Source organism: Podarcis erhardii, assembly GCF_964252035.2.
Source record: "Podarcis erhardii genome assembly, chromosome: 2".
NCBI classification, from domain to species: Eukaryota; Metazoa; Chordata; class Lepidosauria; order Squamata; family Lacertidae; genus Podarcis; species Podarcis erhardii.
This window is the reverse complement of record NC_138498.1, coordinates 104,559,319-104,578,433: the sequence shown is the minus strand read 5'-3', so window position 1 is coordinate 104,578,433 and position 19,115 is coordinate 104,559,319. Positions and strand designations below refer to the sequence as shown.

The 19,115-nt window shown below is 43.9% G+C and overlaps 1 protein-coding gene and 1 long non-coding RNA gene across 8 annotated transcripts in view; both read right to left on the bottom strand.

The window, feature by feature from the left end:
• The window catches only part of FHIT (fragile histidine triad diadenosine triphosphatase), a 1,027,317-nt gene that overhangs the window by 541,362 nt on the left and 466,840 nt on the right, over positions 1-19,115 (bottom strand). The gene's annotated exons all lie outside the window — the stretch shown is intronic.
• LOC309337421 lies at positions 5,955-8,651 on the bottom strand. Its single transcript, XR_014154281.1, has 3 exons — positions 8,520-8,651; positions 8,330-8,405; positions 5,955-6,404 (listed from the first exon to the last, which is right to left on the bottom strand). It is a non-coding gene; the product is annotated as an uncharacterized lncRNA (long non-coding RNA).

The following is a 19,115-nucleotide window of genomic DNA, read 5'->3' as shown; positions in this document are numbered from 1 at the left end:
AAATACCTCTACGCGTCTTCAGACAGAATGCACTCTGACAGAGGACTCTCCAGAGAACACGAGCTACCACAATGCTGATGAAAAACCTGGAGCACAGTACAATTGTAAGTGCTAAAAAAAGGAACATCGGCCGTTTAAACCAAAAGAAAACCAGAGGTGTCTGCTTTAAAGGGAGCAACAGATGTTCACTTAAATCAGGTTTGGGGAACTTGTGGCCCTCCAGATGTTGCTGAACTACAATACTCCTGTCAGCTAAGGATCATGGGAGTCACATTTCAGCAACTTCTGGAGGGACAAAAGTTCCCCACTCCTGCCTTAAATATTTTGACTTTTGGAAGAGGGGCTCTCATATATATACATATTTTAAAAAATGGCATTGTGTAAACCTGGCACATCCTTAGTCAAAGCTCCATCCTCTGGTCCATCCTCTGCACTCTAGATCAAGGTCTAGAATACGCAGTTGTTTCCAGATGCTCCTCTTAGTTTCATAAGGCTTGCCAAACTGTTCATCAGTTTTGCAAATAAGATTTTCTAAAGGCAGGGAAAAGAACGCAAGAGTTAGCTACTTCTAATGGAACAGAACAATTATCTGCAATGGGATGATGGCACTTTTAACAACTGGGGTGTCGTCTCAGAAGAAACCTCCTGAAGGAGGACTATGTGAAACATAGTCAAAGTACATTCCTCTCCCCGTTATCTGGTTTATTTTCAAACCGGAGAAGTAACAAAGACACAGTTCTGTTCTCAATGCAGAACAGACTGTTAAGTTGAAGACCAGAGCTCCCCACCTCCCCATATCTAGCTGGATGGCTTTGAAATTGGATTGAAGAAATTCATGGAGGATAAGGCTATATCAATGGTGTGGCGTTTGCCCGTTCGTTGGAAAATGTCTGTACAGGGGGAGAGAAAGAGTTAATAGGCAGACCAATAGAAAAGCCAGAGGCGGAGCCTACTTGTTTATAAAAGGGCTTAACCCGAGGTTTAGTTAGTTAGTTAGTTAGTTGGTTGGTTGGGAAAAGGCAGTTGGGAAAGCAGTTGGCAGACAGATGGAAATAGAGCAGTTGGTTCTTGTGTGAGGGGAGGTAGAAGAGTTAGAGACAGAATAAAATAAGACTAAGAGGGTAAAGGGTAACAGCATTTCAAATGCATTTAAGGTTTATTTGTGTTTGCAATCAACTACAATCTTCATTGTTAACTTAGGAACCTGACTGAGACTAAGTGATTTACCGGAGCAGACCTGGTTAGTGGCAGCGGATTAGTGGTGCATGGGTCAATAGTCCATGAGACGACCAGGGGCTGTGTATGAATGCCACAAATGGCTACTAGCCACGATGGCCATGCTCTGCCTCCACTGTCAGAGGCAGTCATGTTTCTGAGTGCACAGAAGAGGGTGCTCTCATGCTCGGGTCCTGCTTGTGAGTTTTCCACAGGGCGGCCCCTGTGACAACAAGATGCTGGACTCCAATCCAGCAGGCTCCTCTTATGCCCTTAGTTTGCCTTCATCTCTGCCTTTTCTCTTCCAGCTGGGAGATCAAATTCAGTACACTTGAGGGGAGGGGAGGGAGGGAGGGAGGGAGAGAGGGAGGAAAGAAACCCCACTCAGTGTACTTGATACTGAGGCTATTACATAAATTAGATGGCAAGAATGTTCCCTGAAGGACTCAATTCTCAGACCTTCAGGGAAAGCGGTAGGGAAGTGGGAGGGAAGGAGTAGGTCTCACCTCTGCAATCTACTCAGACCTCTCCCTTCTTGTTGAAACAAGTTTGCATTTGAACTTGGGTCTCTTTCACGGCAGGCTATTGCTTTTTAATATACAGTTTTTCAGCGTTGTTTGATGTCTCTTAGTATCCACTACCTTATTTACTCCTGAGCCTGAAGCTAAACTCCTCAAGTAAAACACATCTAAGGAATTTTGAGATACGGGGGCAGGGGGAATTCAATATTCAGCAACATTACTTGGAGGCAAGAGAGGGAGGACTCATGTACACACAGCTTGGTTTGCTCCTGGATTTTGCTTATACCAAAATGTCTGGGAAATTTTGAGTGGGGAGAAGCACTCTAAGAGTTTCAATAGGACCAGTGAATTTTTTTGGGGAGGTACCACACATTCCCATAAATTTCTCCACCACATAGGGTCAAACCAGACATAATGCTAATCACACCATTAGCCCTTGCTCATTAAATAATAATATTTTTTAAAAAATAAATGGCAGTGGGAGAGGGAAGAGAGTGTGGGGAGTCAATCACAATTATGGTGGAGAATCTGATGATGGTCACATTCCTTTGGCCGTAATCTGTCTGGAGGAGTAGATCTGTGATGGGCAGGACCAGAGCTACACTCCACTCTTTCTTTCCCAATATTGTTATCATTCCACACCCTCCCACTCACTCATACTCCATCCACACACACTCGCACACAAATTCGAATACACTCATACACACTCAGGCACCCCAACCATTCATCACCCATCCATCCGTCCGTTTTCCAAACACACACACCAGTCACCCACTCATACATACAAGCTTGCACCCTATTCATCTATTTGTTCTGTTTCACACATGCATCCTCCCACACACACCATCCGTCCATTCACACACAAAAGCCCCTTTTGCCCCTTGACTTCTGGAGACCAAAAGACAGGCTCTGAGTGGTCTGCTGCCACAACCACTGCAAAGTAAAGAGACCAGAGGTTCCCCATCCCACAGTCTCAGAGCATTTAGCCTCCTTCCTTTGCTTGGAAACCTTTCTCCCTCCATCGGTTAGAAACTTTGCAACCAGGTGACACCCCAAAGTCCTCACTGTAGCCTTCTCAACCATATTTGCAGTGGAAGAGAGCAAGCATACATACAAAAACTAGGCCCCCTTTTCTGCCACCTTGTTTTTCTTTTGATAATGCAGAAGCACCTTCTAAGGACTGGAATAGGGTTTTTTTTGCTTGTGGTACCACATTTGATTATCACTGAGCACTGGCGGAGGGGGGGGGGATTCTTCTAGAATGACTATCCAGAACTGGTACACCAAACTTTGAGACATGGCAGTAATGGAGAGACAAACGTGTAACCTTAAGGCACACAAAAGACCAAGAAACCCAGAGGCAAGAGATTTGGTTTTCAACCTCTTGGAGTGATTCCCCCACCCATTTTGTTAACTGGGGAGATGGTGAGAAACAGGTCCCAGTCAGGTATGTACATAGATTTGGGACTCATAAGCGGTTCATTCAGATTCATAACAGCAGTCCAGAGTTGGGAGATACAGTTAGAGAAATTACAGGATAAAAGCTGAAGTGCATGAGAGGAGGGCTGAGCAAGTGAAGGTTGGAATAATAATAATAATAATAATAATAATAATAATAATAATAATAATAATAATTTTTATACCCCGCCCTCCCCAGCCATGGCCGGGCTCAGGGGGGCTAACAAGCAATAATAAAAACAAGTTGAATGAATACAACTTAAAAACAAGATTAAAATACAACAATTAAAATAATGAAACATTAAAATATTTAAATGCAGCCTCATCACAGGAGGAGAAAGGAAAAGGGAAAAAGAAAGAGGGGAGGGAATCAAACTGGCTCCAAGCCAAAGGCTAGGCGGAACAACCCTGTCTTACAGGCCCTGCGGAAAAAAATCAGATCCTGCAGGGCCCTTGTCTCATGAGGCAGAGCGTTCCATCAGGCCAGAGCCAGAGTTGAAAAGGCCCTGGCTCTGGTTGAAGCCAATCTAACTTCCTTAGGGCCCGGGACCACTAGGATGTTGCTATTTATGGACCTTGAGGCTCTCCGTGGGGCATACTGGGAGAGGCGGTCTCATAGGTATGAGGGTCCTAGGCCGTGAAGGGCTTTAAAGGTCAAAAGCAGCACCTTAAATGTGACCCTGTACTCCACTGAGGGCCAGTGCAGCTGGAAAAGCACTGGGTGAATATGCTCCCAAGGCAGAGACCCCGTGAGGAGCCTCGCTGCAGCATTCTGCACCCACTGGAGTTTCTGAGACAGCTTCAAGGGCAGCCCTGCGTAGAGCGAATTACAGTAGTCAAGCCTGGAGGTGACCGTCGCATGGATCACTGTGGCCAAGTCGGGAATGTGGAAGGTTGTGTTTGTAAGAGAACCTTGAGAAAAGCAGGAGCTATAACTATGGGGGAAGCAGTAGGGAGGGAAAGGTAAGGAAAAGGCTATGCCTCGTGATTAAACCAGTAACAGCTGGTAAAAGGAGGCGGCATTGCCATATGTGGATAGAACTACCCTTTTGCTTCCTCTTTGCTTGAAAAGTGTCTAAATACTGCTGTTTGAAAGACTTGATGTGGGCCACTCCCTCACTTGGGGTCTTGGGTCTCACTGCATTGCAATGCTTTTGAAAAAGATGTCCTGTCTAGCTGACAATTCTTGTTTGGGTTCTGTTGGCCATTCCAGGCCCTGATATTTCTGACAATTTGGTGTCAGAAGTGGCAAGAAGCTGCTTTTTAAGGATAGTCCTAAAGATGGCCTAAATGTCAGAGAAATGGGGGGGGGTGCAATTTAAAACTACAACTACTCTTCCGCACTCAGGATTTGATGTTACCAACCATTGTGATACATGGATATTCCATTTAGATGTGTGTATGCTGGATATGTTATTTTGGGAGTATTGCTTGTTTCTTATGATAAAAGTTCTTTAAAAAAAAAAAAACCACACAAATTCAAAAGGTTGCCAAAAAACAACCCGCAATACACAGAGTCAAAGAGGGAGCCACAATGAGACAAAAGAGGAGGTGAGTTGAGCAGCACAAGCACTAGAAATGGAGCCGTGGCTGAGGAGGAAGGGGCAGCACTGACCCCAGGGAAGCCAGATGCAGCCTGACTGGTGTGCCTCCACATGTTGGACTACAACTTTCATCAGCCCTGAGCATCGGCCATGCTGGTTGGGCTGATCTCCAACAATATTTGAAAGGTCATAGAATCATAGAATCATAGAGTTGGAAGAGACCACAAGGGCCATCGAGTCCAACCCCCTGCCAAGCAGGAAACACCATCAGAGCACTCCTGACATATGGTTGCCAAGCCTCTGCTTAAAGACCTCCAAAGAAGGAGACTCCACCACACTCCTTGGCAGCAAATTCCACTGTCAAACAGCTCTTACTGTCAGGAAGTTCTTCCTAATGTTTACGTGGAATCTTCTTTCTTGTAGTTTGGAACCATTGCTCCGTGTCCGCTTCTCTGGAGCAGCAGAAAACAACCTTTCTCCCTCCTCTATGTGACATCCTTTTATATATTTGAACATGGCTGTCATATCACCCCTTAACCTCCTCTTCTCCAGGCTAAACATGCCCAGCTCCCTTAGCCATTCCTCATAAGGCATCGTTTCCAGGCCTTTGACCATTTTGGTTGCCCTCCTCTGGACCCGTTCCAGTTTGTCAGTGTCCTTCTTGAACTGTGGTGCCCAGAACTGGACACAGTACTCCAGGTGAGGTCTGACCAGAGCAGAATACAGTGGCACTATTACTTCCCTTGATCTAGATGCTATACTCCTATTGATGCAGCCCAGGTCATGGGTTCTCCACTCCTGGTTGAAACCATGGTCCCTATCTGGATGCCTCCTCCATCACTGTTGCTACTTGTTTTATTTTTTCCATTGTGTGCTTAAAAAAAGAAATGCATTGGAATTTGTACATTGCCTAGGGAGGATTTGTATCCTGAAAGGCAGGACAGAAATGTTGTTTTTGTTGTTGTTGTTGCCATTGTCGTCGTCACCACCTCCACACCTCTAGACTCTAAACTCCAATGTAATTTAAAAAAAAAAACATGGCTACCAAACTGCAAGTAAACCAACTACAGTGGTACCTCAGGATGTGAACGGGATCCATTCCGGAGCCCCGTTCACATCCTGAACAGAACATAAGATGTGACAGCGCGTCTGTGCTTGCCGCTTTTCGCCACTGCCACGCATGTGCGTGACGTCATTTTGACCGCCTGCACATGCGCGAGCGGCGAAACTTGGAAGTAACGCACTCTGTTACTTCCGGGTCGCTTCAGAGGGCAACCCAAAAGCACTCAACCTAAAGCGTATTTATCCCAAGGTATGACTATACGCTGCTTTAATGGTTATTTGCTTATCAACCCTAAATCAATGCTTTGAATGGAAGGATCTACCATGGAATTTCCATTATTCAAACTCCAACCGGCAGACTTTCATCCATTGCCCCTTTTCGCCCCATATGCTTCATCTCTGTCACTGTATGGAATCCTCTCTTTTGTTTATCCAAACTTCCAGTTACCTGAATATTTTAGAGCTCTCCTGTTTGGAATTGCAAGGTCACATCCAATTTTATCTTCTCAAATAAGTCTTCCTTGTTCCCTCTTAACTTGAACTAATGGTACCCTATGGACATTGCACTGTGGAATAAATGCACCTCTTGGTTCAGAGCTGAAAGCTGAGGGGGAGAAAAACAACTTATTGCTGTAATTGAGCTTCAAGTAATTCCAATACAAACAAATTTTCAGTGTGGTTTTGGTTTTTGGCTGCTGGAAGATTAGCTGCTTATCTATCCCAGCACGATAGATAACAGCTCCTCTCTCTATTGTAGGCTAAGCATCCGGTACCATAGGGCAGGAAACCACCAAGAGACACCATTTACAAAACAAAGATAAACCATCATTGTTGCATTTATTTGGGTTTTTTGCCCATAGTCAATCTTGATCTACCTATCTGTGCTGAAAGTGAACATGTGTTTCTCTACTCCAGCAAAGGAAGATTTCAGGGTGTGGACAAGGCATCAGGATAGGGGATTTCTGAGGTATGTGTGACAAAGGGTTAACACATGTGTTAACAAAGGGTTAACCCCTTCCCACCCACAATGTGGCCATAGGAAGACAGGGGAATTCCCTGCTGGGTCTTTTTAAGAGGTACAACTAGTACAGTGGTGCCCCGCAAGACGAATGCCTCGCAAGACGAAAAACTCGCTAGACAAGTTTTCCAGTTTTTGAGGTGCTTCGCAAGACGAATTTCCCTATGGGCTTGCTTCACAAGACGAAACGTCTTGCGAGTTCTTGCGAGTTTGTTTCCTTTTTCTTAAAGCCGCTAAGCCGTTAATAGCCGCTAAGCCGCTAAGCCGTTAATAGCCGCTAAGCCGCTAATAGCCGCTAAGCCGCTAATAGCCGTGCTTCGCAAGACGAAAAAACTGCAAGACGAAGAGACTCGCGGAACGGATTAATTTCGTCTTGCGAGGCAACACTGTACTAGCATGCTGTTTAATACCCTATACTTATGTAGTACATACGCTTCAGGTTACATATGCTTCAGGTTACAGACTCCACTAACTCAGAAATAGTGCTTCAGGTTAAGAAATTTGCTTCAGGATGAGAGCAGAAATTGTGCTCCGGCGGCATGGCGGCAGCAGGAGGCCCCATTAGCTAAAGTGGTGCTTCAGGTTAAGAACAGTTTCAGGTTAAGAACGGACCTCCGGAATGAATTAAGTACTTAACCCGAGGTACCGCTGTATATCCCTGAAACTCTGGACTCACGTCAATGGATTTACCTTCTAAAATACGTTTAATTTATCTTAACTAGGGATGAGGGAGAAATTTGATTCTGTTTGCATTTAAAGGCAAACTTACCCAATTTGCACTGTTCAAAACAGTACATGAACTGGAACACAGCCGTACTTTGAAATCTGCAATTTTCTGAATTTTTCAGTGCCCACCACCAGTCAAGTAATGCATACAAAATTGCACGCACCAGAGTAAAAGGCATTAAAATGCATATATTCATGAAAATAACACACAAAAATGAACTGAGGAAATTTCTTAGCAAAAAAGTGTACAATAAGCAAAATTGCACAAAGAATGTGTGTATTAGGAGAAATTTGCACAAAATGCTGGTGATTTTTCATTGCACAGAGATCCAAGGTGACACTGGGCAAATGTGATGTCACGAAAGAACTCTTAACTCTTAAAGCTGGAATTTTGCTAATAGTTTGAAAGAGAATGGAATGACACTAATATGAGGACAAGCTGCTGGGGTGGGTAGAGGAAGCATTATCCTTCATATGAAATATTTTTTTTCCAAACTAAAAACTCTTCTTCACTACAGTGCCATAAATTATACAAAGTTCGTCCTATTTTCCATCATGTTAATGTCTGTTACTGGAGAACTATCAGAGGTAGAAAACGCTGAAAGAATTAAAGTCTCTAGAAGCTGCCAGAACTAACAGACAGCAGTAAAAGAACTGCATTACTTTAAAAGTTGGGATCGGAATTTGTTTCCCCATTAGGTCAGCAAGTCTCTGCATACTGCATGTATGCTGTAAATTTTATGAAGTGTATTAACTAAGTTTATTAATATTTGAAAATTACTCACAAAATCAATTGCAGAAATAGAGCTGAAATATTCACTACCGTGTTCCAGCCCTAGCAGAACTTCAAACTGTCTTCTGCTGCATAAATAAAAGAGGCAAAACATACAGAGTTTTCATTTCAAAGCATTGCCAGCCTTTACAGAATCCCATAATAGTATTTCCTCCCCCCCTCTCCCTCTCTCTTGGAATTACCATATGGTTTAATGTGCTTTAAGATTTTTTGACTGATGGTCCTTTAGCAAATTTCTGTGCTTTTGCTGAGGGGCAATTAATTGTGATTTGCATGATTTCATCAGCAATCTAAAAGCTACAAAGGCAGAGTCACGCAACGATACAAATACGAAGATGATTCCTTCCTATTCTGTTTTCAGGTGGACAGGACACAAATGCGGACATGGAATCTCCCAGAAACTGCAAGATAAAAGAAAGGAATGAAAAGAAGGGCGAACAACCTAACAGCCAAGTGAGGCAAAAGGTTATTTTGTCCAGCCTCCTCTATCCAAACCCGGCTAGCCAGGTGCCTCTGAGAACATCACAAATTGTTGCATGAAAGAAATGGCAAGCAGGAAAAGACTGCGCAAGAAGGAATTGTTTCAAAATACTGGGAAATACAGTAAAGTTCAATATCTGGAGGAACTTCACAGCAGCAATTTCAGACAAGCAACATGATAAGCAGTAATGTGGAAGCGTTAAGGATTGCCCTCACTTTGAAATGCCCTTATGGGCTGCGTGGCATTGTGATGCCATTGTGTTCCCTGAAGAATCCTTGATTGGCTCAGAGTGATGGCAATATAGTTCAGGAAGCAGTTTGCTTTGCTTGTTCTCACTGATGTCATTATGCAACCAAACCCGAACAGCTATGTGGACAGGTCCGTTTCCCAGATGAAGAAGACCAAAGATGAAGGGCCATAAAGCTGTAGTGGACTGGGGAATGGATGCTCAACAAGCAGACACACTTTACATACATGTTGTAGTTCCAGTGGGTACCCCACTCCCCACAAAGCTAAAATTTCCACTAGGTAAGAGAGGGCAAGGAATGAGATTACTCTATATCTTAGATTAAAATCTGAGCCAGAGTTTCATTCATTGGGTCAGAGATAAAGTAAATGTCTCTGAAACCTCTCTAATCTAGAGATCAACTTTGTTTTCCACTAGAAATAAATTTTTCAACAGCAATCTTGTGGCTGAAAGGTCAGAGTCCACTTTCAGATTTTAGAATTAATATTGTGTGAGCGTAGAATTCTTCTTTAGATAATAAACTCGTGGACTCTAGTCTGTTGAAACACATGCCATAATAAAATGTGCTGGTCTTTACAGTGCTATAAGACTCTTGTTGGAAAAGCAGGCATGATCTCTGGCCAAGTATTGGGATCCGCCAGGGAGGCTGGTGAATATAAATGGAGATCTAGTGCCTCAGTAAGATGCTTACTTTAATTTCCTGTTATTTTTTTTTCCAAACCAAGCCAATCTGCTTTATTGCATCTTCAGTCAGTTCAATTAACAAATAAACAAAACATTATGCTTCTGATACTGCATCAAGTGTGTATTGTGGCTGCACACTTCATTAATTGGAAACCGACATATGGCAATTTTTAGGTCACTGTTGCACCACTGAAAACAGACACATCCATCAATGCCAACATCTCTCATGTGCTGAGCAGCACCCACTGCTTTTAGCAAAAGGGTTAACATTATTATAAAAGGAAGATAAAATGGAATACTGTACTGATATGTTTCTAATGAAAAGGGCTACGTTTTAGGAGCGCATCGCTGACAATCCTCAGTGTTAACTGAATGAGCACAGGGAAGCACCTAAGCTGTCATTTGTCTTGTTCTGTTCTGTTTTTAAATCATCCTTATTCCATTTTTTGAACCTCGAGTGGAACCCCTCAAAGAGGCTTGCAATCGCAAGTTAAAAGTATAATACAAGCATAATAAATGAAATAAATAAAACAAAACCGTGTAAATTATAGGTAGGAACTTGAGAAATCAATTCAAGAATGTGTGTGTGTGTATCAGCCACCCTGCATCGATTACTCCCCCGCCTTATGTGACCATAACAGAGCATAAAATGTTGTTGTTGTTGTTGTTGTTGTTGTTGTTACTGTTACTGTTATTTCATTTATGAATTGCTTCCTACAAAGCATCTTAAAGCAATTTCACAATACAAAAAACTATGGTATCCCTCTGGCCTTATTTTGCACTGACAAACATGAACTTTGATGATGGGAAACAAAGAGGAACAGTGCTTTGCACACAAAATGAGTCCTGTGCACATAATTGTCTGGCCTAAGAACACAGGTAGAAACTTGCACATGTCGCTAAATCTTCTCTCTGTGGGGGGCCGCTAGGGGCGCATTGGAAGATGGCCGACAATTCCATCTCTCCGGCTCACATGAGGTAATTAAGAGGCTGATATGGGAGTATGCAGCCTCCCTTGTTACCCCAAGCGAATGGGGAACACTGCCTTGCCTGCGGTTGCCATAAATCACCCCTGGATTCGAAAGAAGGGGGTGAGGGCACTAGGCACACAGCCCTCATGGGAGACGGCTCTCCCTGACGCTGTCTCTGATCGTGTGGCCTAGTTGCAGGAGCTCAAAATAAACAATTAGAGAGAAGCAAATGCACATATTTCAAGCGAAGAGCGGGAGTTAAGACTGCTAATTGAAGTGACCTCTGTGAAGTGGAGCAATCGGTTGGATTTAACAGGAAAACATAACAAGAAGAAGATACATCAAAGGGTTGGTATGTCGGAATGGGACGGAATGGGGGGGGGACTCTTTTTTTTCTTTTATATTGTGTGATTACCCAACAACCCTCCCCCCAAAAAGAACCGTTGCAATTACTGATTATAAGCGGGATGATTAAGAACTGTGTGGAAATGAATTACTAATCAAAGACATGGTTTGTGAAACATCGGGGAAGGAATGAAGAGCCTTTGGAATGGCGCAGTCATAAAAAGAGACTTGTTTAGCAGGCCTGGCTACTGAATTTACGATCGAGGGGGAGGAGACCATGGTAATTGGAATGTGAGTTCGACCTGGCAGAAACCCATAAGATTGAGGAGAGACTGTCAGACCTGCGAGGATTTAATGGGCAGACTTTAAGAATGTATCATTCAGAAGTGTGGAAATGGCGTCTGTCTGTCTGAAATATGGCTCTTGGAGGAACGGAAAATCCACACAGGATAAACAACGTCTGTTTTCAACCCACTTGTGGAGACTATCAGAGGTCACAAAGAAAGGTATATATGACAACAACAAGAAAATGAGGAAAACAATAAAGAGAAGATTGGATAGAACTGTGAATATTATTTGGACAGAACTGTAACATTAAAGCAGCAGCAAGAGAGATGTTTGGATCCCTTTCTGAGCTCAAAGCATGGGTACCCCCAACAAAAAATTAAAAAAAATTGGCTTTGTAATTTGGAATTAATGTGACTTGATTGGTTTGTTAATAAAAATTATATTTAAAAAAAAAATCTTCTCTCTGTGGGATGCAAGAAGGTGCTTTCCCTCACAAGTCCGTACACCCAAACGCCTCTCCTCTTCAACAACTGGGGGTGTCAGGGCAGGTCACGACACACAGGCAAGCAAGGGAAGAGGAAGCTTCAGTCTGTGGTGGAGAGCTGGTGCAACTGTCTTCCCAAGCCCCACCCTCTCTCTTCCCCAACCAGCTGATCACCCAGCCCTCCTTACTTGTAAGCAGACTTACTTCTGCAAAGTTACTGCTGGTCAGTGTGGATAATAATGAGCCAGATGGACCAAAGGCCTAACTCAATACAAGGCAGATCTTATGTTTCTATGTTTGGAGATGGCAGCAGTAGAACTCAGCAGCTATCATTCTTTACCTCGAAAGCCCTCTTGAAAGACCCTGTTGATGGCACTGTGTCTTAGGACGGGCATTGATGGGAGGGCTTTGCCCCAGAGTTTATGGCTCATGGTTTGTCTGGGAGAAGGAAACCATGAACCAGGGTTCGAAAGATACTCTTATGGCTTAGCTCTGCGATGTGCCAAAACAACCAGGGAGGAGCAAAGTGGCCATGATCCCAGAGCCTGTGTGCTACTGTGTTCACACCAAACTATGGTTTGGCTTAGCATGATGTGCAGACCAGGCCCTTGTCTGTTCTTTTAAGTTTTGGTCTATAATAGAACTACGACTTTCATTTTTTATTTATTTATTTTTTTAAATAATTTTTATTAAATTTTTCCAATTTAAAACAAATTAAATCCAATTTATAATCTTTTTCCAATAACCAGGACTTCCCCTCCCCACCCCCTCTTGTCTTCCAGTTTAACAAATCAATTCAACAAATTCTTATCCCCAAATTACACTTATCGTCAATAACCCAATTTTTCGAAAATTCCCATCCCCTAAGATCGACCTAATTCCCTTCCACGAGTTCCCCCCCTTCAAGAATAAAGCAGATAAAAGTAAACAAGATAAAAAATAGTTTTGCACCCTTTGGATTCCAGATTTCCCTCCCCCCTTTCCCGGTTGCGTTCCCAATATCCCTCAACATCTGATATCTTCCTGGGGTTCCCACATCTCACTAAACCCAGACCTCACTAGTCCTTTACCAGTCATTTTTAAATTCGAGTGTCCAATCATAGAAGGAGTCTATCTCAAAAAGGGGCCCATTTCTTCTATCCAGATTTTTATATCCAGGAGCAAAAACTCCAATTTTATTTCTGTAAGCTTGTCAAATCTGAATGTCCCAAATGTTCCCACTTCCAGTTCTGTCCAGATCTTGTTATTTCATTATTCTTATTAATCACACTCCTCCTTTTTATTTTTTGCTTTTTCCCTGCTCTTCTGCCGAAATGCTCTATTTCCAAAAGTTTCTAGTTTCTCTGCAGAGGCTTGTTATTCAGGAGCAAAACATTGCGTCATGTCCCTTTCATTTACATCCATTGTTTTCTGTAGTGTGTAGACCTCTGTAGACAAAATAATGTTCCATTTCTGCAGTTTCCCAGGAGATAAAAAGTTCTGTTCAACTGTTCAAATTTCCAGTCAAAAACACTTGCAATATCCCTCAGCTCCTCTAGATGGATTTCAGTAACTGAGTTCCCTTCCAGATCACATCCACCAATCCAAGTAGCTTGTTGATCCTTATTTGAAACATTTTATATCCAATTTATAACCAATGTAACCGGCAAAGTCCTCATAACAAAGTCTCTGTTTTGTTCTTCCGTTTTGACAGCTCTTTGACAGCTGTCAAAACCTCCGTTTCTCTTCCCCAGGCATTTTCACCGATCGCTCCCGGGGTTCCGGGGGGGGGGGTTACTTTTTAGTTCAAATTCCACTTTTCTCCTCCAGCTCAATCTTATATTTTTCCCTCGCGAAGTCACTAATTCATCAAGATAGGGTCACTCTCGATCTTAGTTGTTAAGTCCTTTGTTTTGGCTCTTCTACAATTGGGGGGGGGATGACTTCCTTTTTATACCCCCCCCCGCTCGCTCCGGATTTTAAAAAATTTATCCCTCTTTTTAATCCATATTCCAATTACTCGCGGGTTGTTCTTTTGGATCCAAATTTTCAATGGAAGAAGCCAGCGCTCTCCACCGAATGGCATGCGGCTTCGCTCGGCAGGGGAAGCAGCGGACTCAAAGCACCCCCCCCCCAGGCGCCCGCTCTCCAGCCTTTAAAAAGGCTCTTTCGCGGGCCGGGGGGGGCTTAAAGGTGCCAGCCGAGTCACCATGTCCATGGGGCTCCATGCCCATGGTTTTTGCGGGTCCCCGCGTCGCCGGCGCGGTAGAACCCAGCCCCTGCCGAGCCGGCTCCCTCCGGAGCGATGGCGCCAACCCGGAAGTCAATATAACTACGACTTTCAAACCCAGTGGTTAGAATCACAGCTGCCACCTCTGGGGGGGGGTCCTGGGTGCCTCAGCACCCACAAAATTTCCACTGTGGGTGCCTAAGCATGTCTGCGGCCACAGCAGGCCCCAATAGAGGCCATGAGGGGGAGACAGAGGCCCTGGCCCAGTTGCTGCTGCCGCAGCACTAGAAAACGCAAGGCAGCGGGTGGTGGTGGCAGGCAGAGACCAAGCAGCATGTGTGTGTGTGCGCGCGCGCATGCACACAATGTAGCATCATGATGTCATGTTGCGCGTGTGCCGCTGGGCACAAGTTGGTGGCCCAAGTTGGCGCCACTGGTTAGACTGAAAACCTCCTTTCTCGGGATAGCACAAAGCTAAGGGCTTTGCGACAGACCACCTTTTTACGCGGACTTTTATTTGTGCAGAAAATTCTCTCTTTCCCTGTTCCCCTTTATCTTTGTGCAAGTGAGCTGGGTAGCTGAAAAGAGTTGGAAGGGCTGCCTTCCTGTTTGTTCCCTGCTCTGGCACCTTTCCGTTCTGCGCTCCCCGAGTAGCACCATTCTAAAGGCTAATAGCCCTGGAGGAGGCCAGGGAAGCCTAGAAGAAAAGGCCAATCATGGCGCAGTTAAAAAGGTCAAAAGTTGCTCCCTGAAGGGAGAGAAGGGGACGTGAGTGAGGGATGAGAGAAAGACAGCTGCAAAGGCTAAGAGCTGTACACCAAAGGGCGAGGTGCTTGTCTTTTGTTGCTCAAACTGCTTGCCTCAGGGAGGGGTTCGGCCTTTTTGTTGTGGTTCTCCTCCTTGCTGCAATTACTCTGCAAATCCCTGGCTCTGGCAAGAAAACGGGAAGCGAAACTTGAAATTAATCATAATAATAGCAATGGTAATAACTCTTTGGAACTATTTTTTTACTTTCAAGGAAGGCCAAAGCACAACAGTAGCACAGCCGTACCTTTGTGGATGTAAAAGTAGAGGTGGGTGCGTTCATGAATGCGCATGGTAACTGCTTCACACTTTCGTTTGTACCAACAGCAGATGCACACAAAATAACAAGGCCTGCAATTTTAAGCAAACCCTCCAAGTGTCCCTATTTTCCAGAGACATTCCGGGATTTGGAGAAGCCGTTCTGATTTCTGATTTTATCCCGGAATATCCTGCTTTTCCCTATTTCAATTGGAGAAATGTCAGAGGGAATGGAATAGGACACCCCTATTTTCATCTGAGAAATGTTGGAGGGTATGTTTTAAGCTAGGCACTGAATTCCTGTGTGCCATCCAGCACCCTCTGGTTCACAGCTACTTATCTTTGTTGCCTCCAGCAGTAAAGAGCCAAGTGCTTCCTTTTGTTTAATCTAAAGTGAGCTACTTCTTTAGCATCAAAGGTAGCCTCTGTGTTGACCTTACCTGGGCACCAGGATAAGATATTTCTGCTTTTGTAAAAGCTCCGTCCAGGCCGGCTGCTCACGCTGCTCTGAATCAACACCTTAGAAGTAACCCCAGGAGACAGCTGATTTAACACAGTGGGTGAAAGGCAGTTTTCCACAAGCCAGTGGGAGCAGTCAGATGGACTAAGAGCGCCACACAGAATATGAAATGTTATTTGAAAAGTGATTGGCAATGAGGAAAGGTAGCCAGCTGCTATTTACTCAGTAGCTACCTGCCAAAAGAAAAAGAAGAAAAGGGGGGTTTCTGAACTTAATATGCCAGTATCCTCCTTTGAGAAACCAATGTCGTTTTCAATGTACAGAATTTATAAATGACACTGCAGTCCTGAGTATCCCATTGGTAGAGATGCCCCTGACTCGGGAGCACATCAAACAAAAGGAAATTCCCTGCACAGAAGTAATATAAATAGGAAATCTGAATGATGTGTAGTTTGTGATATTTAAGCAAAGTATGTGCATCTGTTTAACAAGTGAGAGCTGGACCATAAAGAAGGCTGATCACCGAAGAATTGATGCTTTTGAATTATGGTGCTGGAGGAGACTCTTGAGAGTCCCATGGCCTGCAAGAAGATCAAACCTCTCCATTCTTAAGGAAATCAGCCCTGAGTGCTCACTGGAAGGACAGATTGTGAAGCTGAGGCTCCAATACTTTGGCCACCTCATGAGAAGAGAAGATTCCCTAGAAAAGACCCTGATGTTGGGAAAGATTGAGGGCACAAAGGGGACAACAGAGGATGAGATGGTTGGACAGTGTTTTTGAAGCTACCAACATGAGTTTGACCAAGCTATGGGAGGCAATGGAAGTGCCTGGCGTGCTCTGGTCCATGGGGTCACAAAGAGTCGGACACGACTAATCGACTAAACAATAACAAGGAATGGGGACAGAGGAGAAAATTGCTTCAGTTTGCATTTAAAGATAGACCTATCTAATTTACACTTCCGGGGGGGGGGGACAGCTGGAATAGATGGAACACTACCATCCTTTGAAATTTGCACGTCTCTGAATTTTGCAATGCAGTTCTCCGGCATATACTAGGGGAAGGTGTGTGTAAATTCTAAATAAATAAATAAATAAAAATGGCCATTTCTGAATCTCTAAGGTCTACTGAAGACTTTTTAAAAATTCCAATGAACATTTTATTCTGATTATATCATTTTTACAAATTTCTACTTTCTTCGTACAGATGTCTCCCTACTTACGAAGGGGTTACATTCCCAGGTACCACACATATATGTAAAATTGCATATAGTGGGCATTGAATTAGGCCTTGTTAGCTGGTTGAGTCAGAAGCCTGCACATAGGCTGCAACTGCTGAGATGGAAACACAGAATATGTTAGGGTTGCCATGTTTCAAATGTAAAAAACCAGGACACACTGAAAATTGTTTGTCTTGCCTAAGATCCAGGACAAAGCACTGCCCTTCAGAAATTCCCCCGGGGTGTGAATTCTGCCTTTGAAATCCCGGTAATGTCCGGGAAAATCCAGGCATATGGCAGCCCTAGAATATGTATGCTGCCCTCAATGTAGTAGACAATCGGTAGGCCAATTTGTCTTCGGCAAAGATTGAGATGTGAACTTGTACACACACACACTTGAAAATTGGAACTGGATAATTCTCAGCACAATTCTACATCGCTGCAGGCAGTGCAAGAAAGATGGTCCTGCTCCTGTTGAAGAAGCTGGAAAACAATTGTAATCATGAGAAGAAAGCTGAAATTCAGTGAAATTGAAAAGGCGGCGCTGCAGAAGACGACATAAACCTAGAACGAAAAAGGACAGGCAAGCAGAATGGAGCACTACAAATGGAAATGGGGAAATCGTGGTCATAAGCCACAATAAAAATGAGCTGTTAGCCATCAACAATGCTCAGCTGCAATGTAGATCCCTAGTTCAGATGGCATTTTCTTATTTGTAGATGGCCTATGTTGTTTGTTTGCTTTAATTTGTATCACTTTTAAAAAAAATTGTCCCTGTTCATTTTTACAACATAGCAGGTTTCCGACGGCAGTTTATCTGACACAGACTGCAGAAAGGTAATCAAGTTGAGAAATACAAAATGCTCCCTTTTTTGCCCGCAGGCTTCCAGAGGGACATGAAAAAAGCAATTTCTGTGTGCATATCCTAAATGTAATGTCTAGTCTTAATCAATGTTACTTCTGCAGGAGAGAGGGGGAAAGGGATAATGAGAAGCATCACTACTTATCACTCTGACCACAGTGCAGAGCAAGTTCTTGTGCAGGCAAGCAGAATTGAAGATCCAACTTAATTTCATTTGAACAAAGTTTTAAAGGTTCCAGGAGATGCGGCGGAAGAATTTGCAAGAGCTGGGAGGGTGGGGAGCATGTCCCTTTTAAGTACCTCTTCTCCTCTATCAATCAAGTTGACCCCTCCTCCTTCTCAAACCCCATTTACTAGCATTTCCTGAGAGGCAGTACGCAGCCTTACCTTTTGTTGTTGTCAGTTAAACCTGCCACTCTATTATCCCCTGCCTTTCCCCTCACCAGTCTGCAGGCATTGTAGCAGCAGATCTGCATGAATGAAAATGGTTCCTGCTTATTTAAAACTGAGAAACTAGATACAGTGGTATCTCAGGTGACATACGCTTCAGGTTACAGACTCCGCTAACCCAGAAATAGTGCTTCAGGTTAAGAACTTTGCTTCAGGATGAGAACAGAAATCATGCTCTGGTGGTGCAGCAGGAGGAGGAGGCCCCATTGGCTAAAGTGGTGCTTCAGGTTAAGAACAGTTTCAGGTTAAGTACGGACCTCCGGAACGAATTAAGTACTTAACCTGAGGTACCACTGTACCTCAAAATATTGTATGAGAAGAAGACCCAGACATCAGGGGCAGAACATATGCTTTGCATGCTGAAGGTCCTAGCTCCAGTCCCCCAGTTGAAGGATCCAAGGTATTAACACAGGAAGCCAACTTATGCTGAATCAGACCATTGGTCCATCTAACTCAGTGTTGTCTGCACTGACTGGCAGTGGCTCTCCAGGATTTCAGGCACCAAGCTCTACCAGGATCCAGCTTCCAGTACATGTTCCATGCAAGATCGGCCAAGGATCTCACTACTATGTGGCATGTTTAATGTATGGACATGGGAGATGCCTGCATTGACACTGTATCATCATGCTTAATGAGTAATGTGTGCAGCTATGCCTGTTTTTTCCCCACTCTTACATTAATTAAATTACAGGCATGGAGGTTGAACATTGTTATCAGGATCACAGCATGCAGGGAGGGGAGGTTTGTAATTAATGCAGAGTGGGGGGGGTGTTCCTCCCTAGCTCCTCCCCCTCCCAGAAAATAACATTTAAAAATCAGGGTCCCCTCCCTCCCAAGATTCACAAAGATTATATACAGAAGCTCTGAGCATCCACAACTCCTTTAGTGCCCTTGGGTGCTGCTCATCAAGCCCTGGAAATCTGAATTCACTTAAAGTAGCTGGGTGTTTCCTTACTGCCTCTTTTCCTATCTTAGGCTGCAGCTCCCTCCTTGCATCCTTCATTCTGTTATCACCAG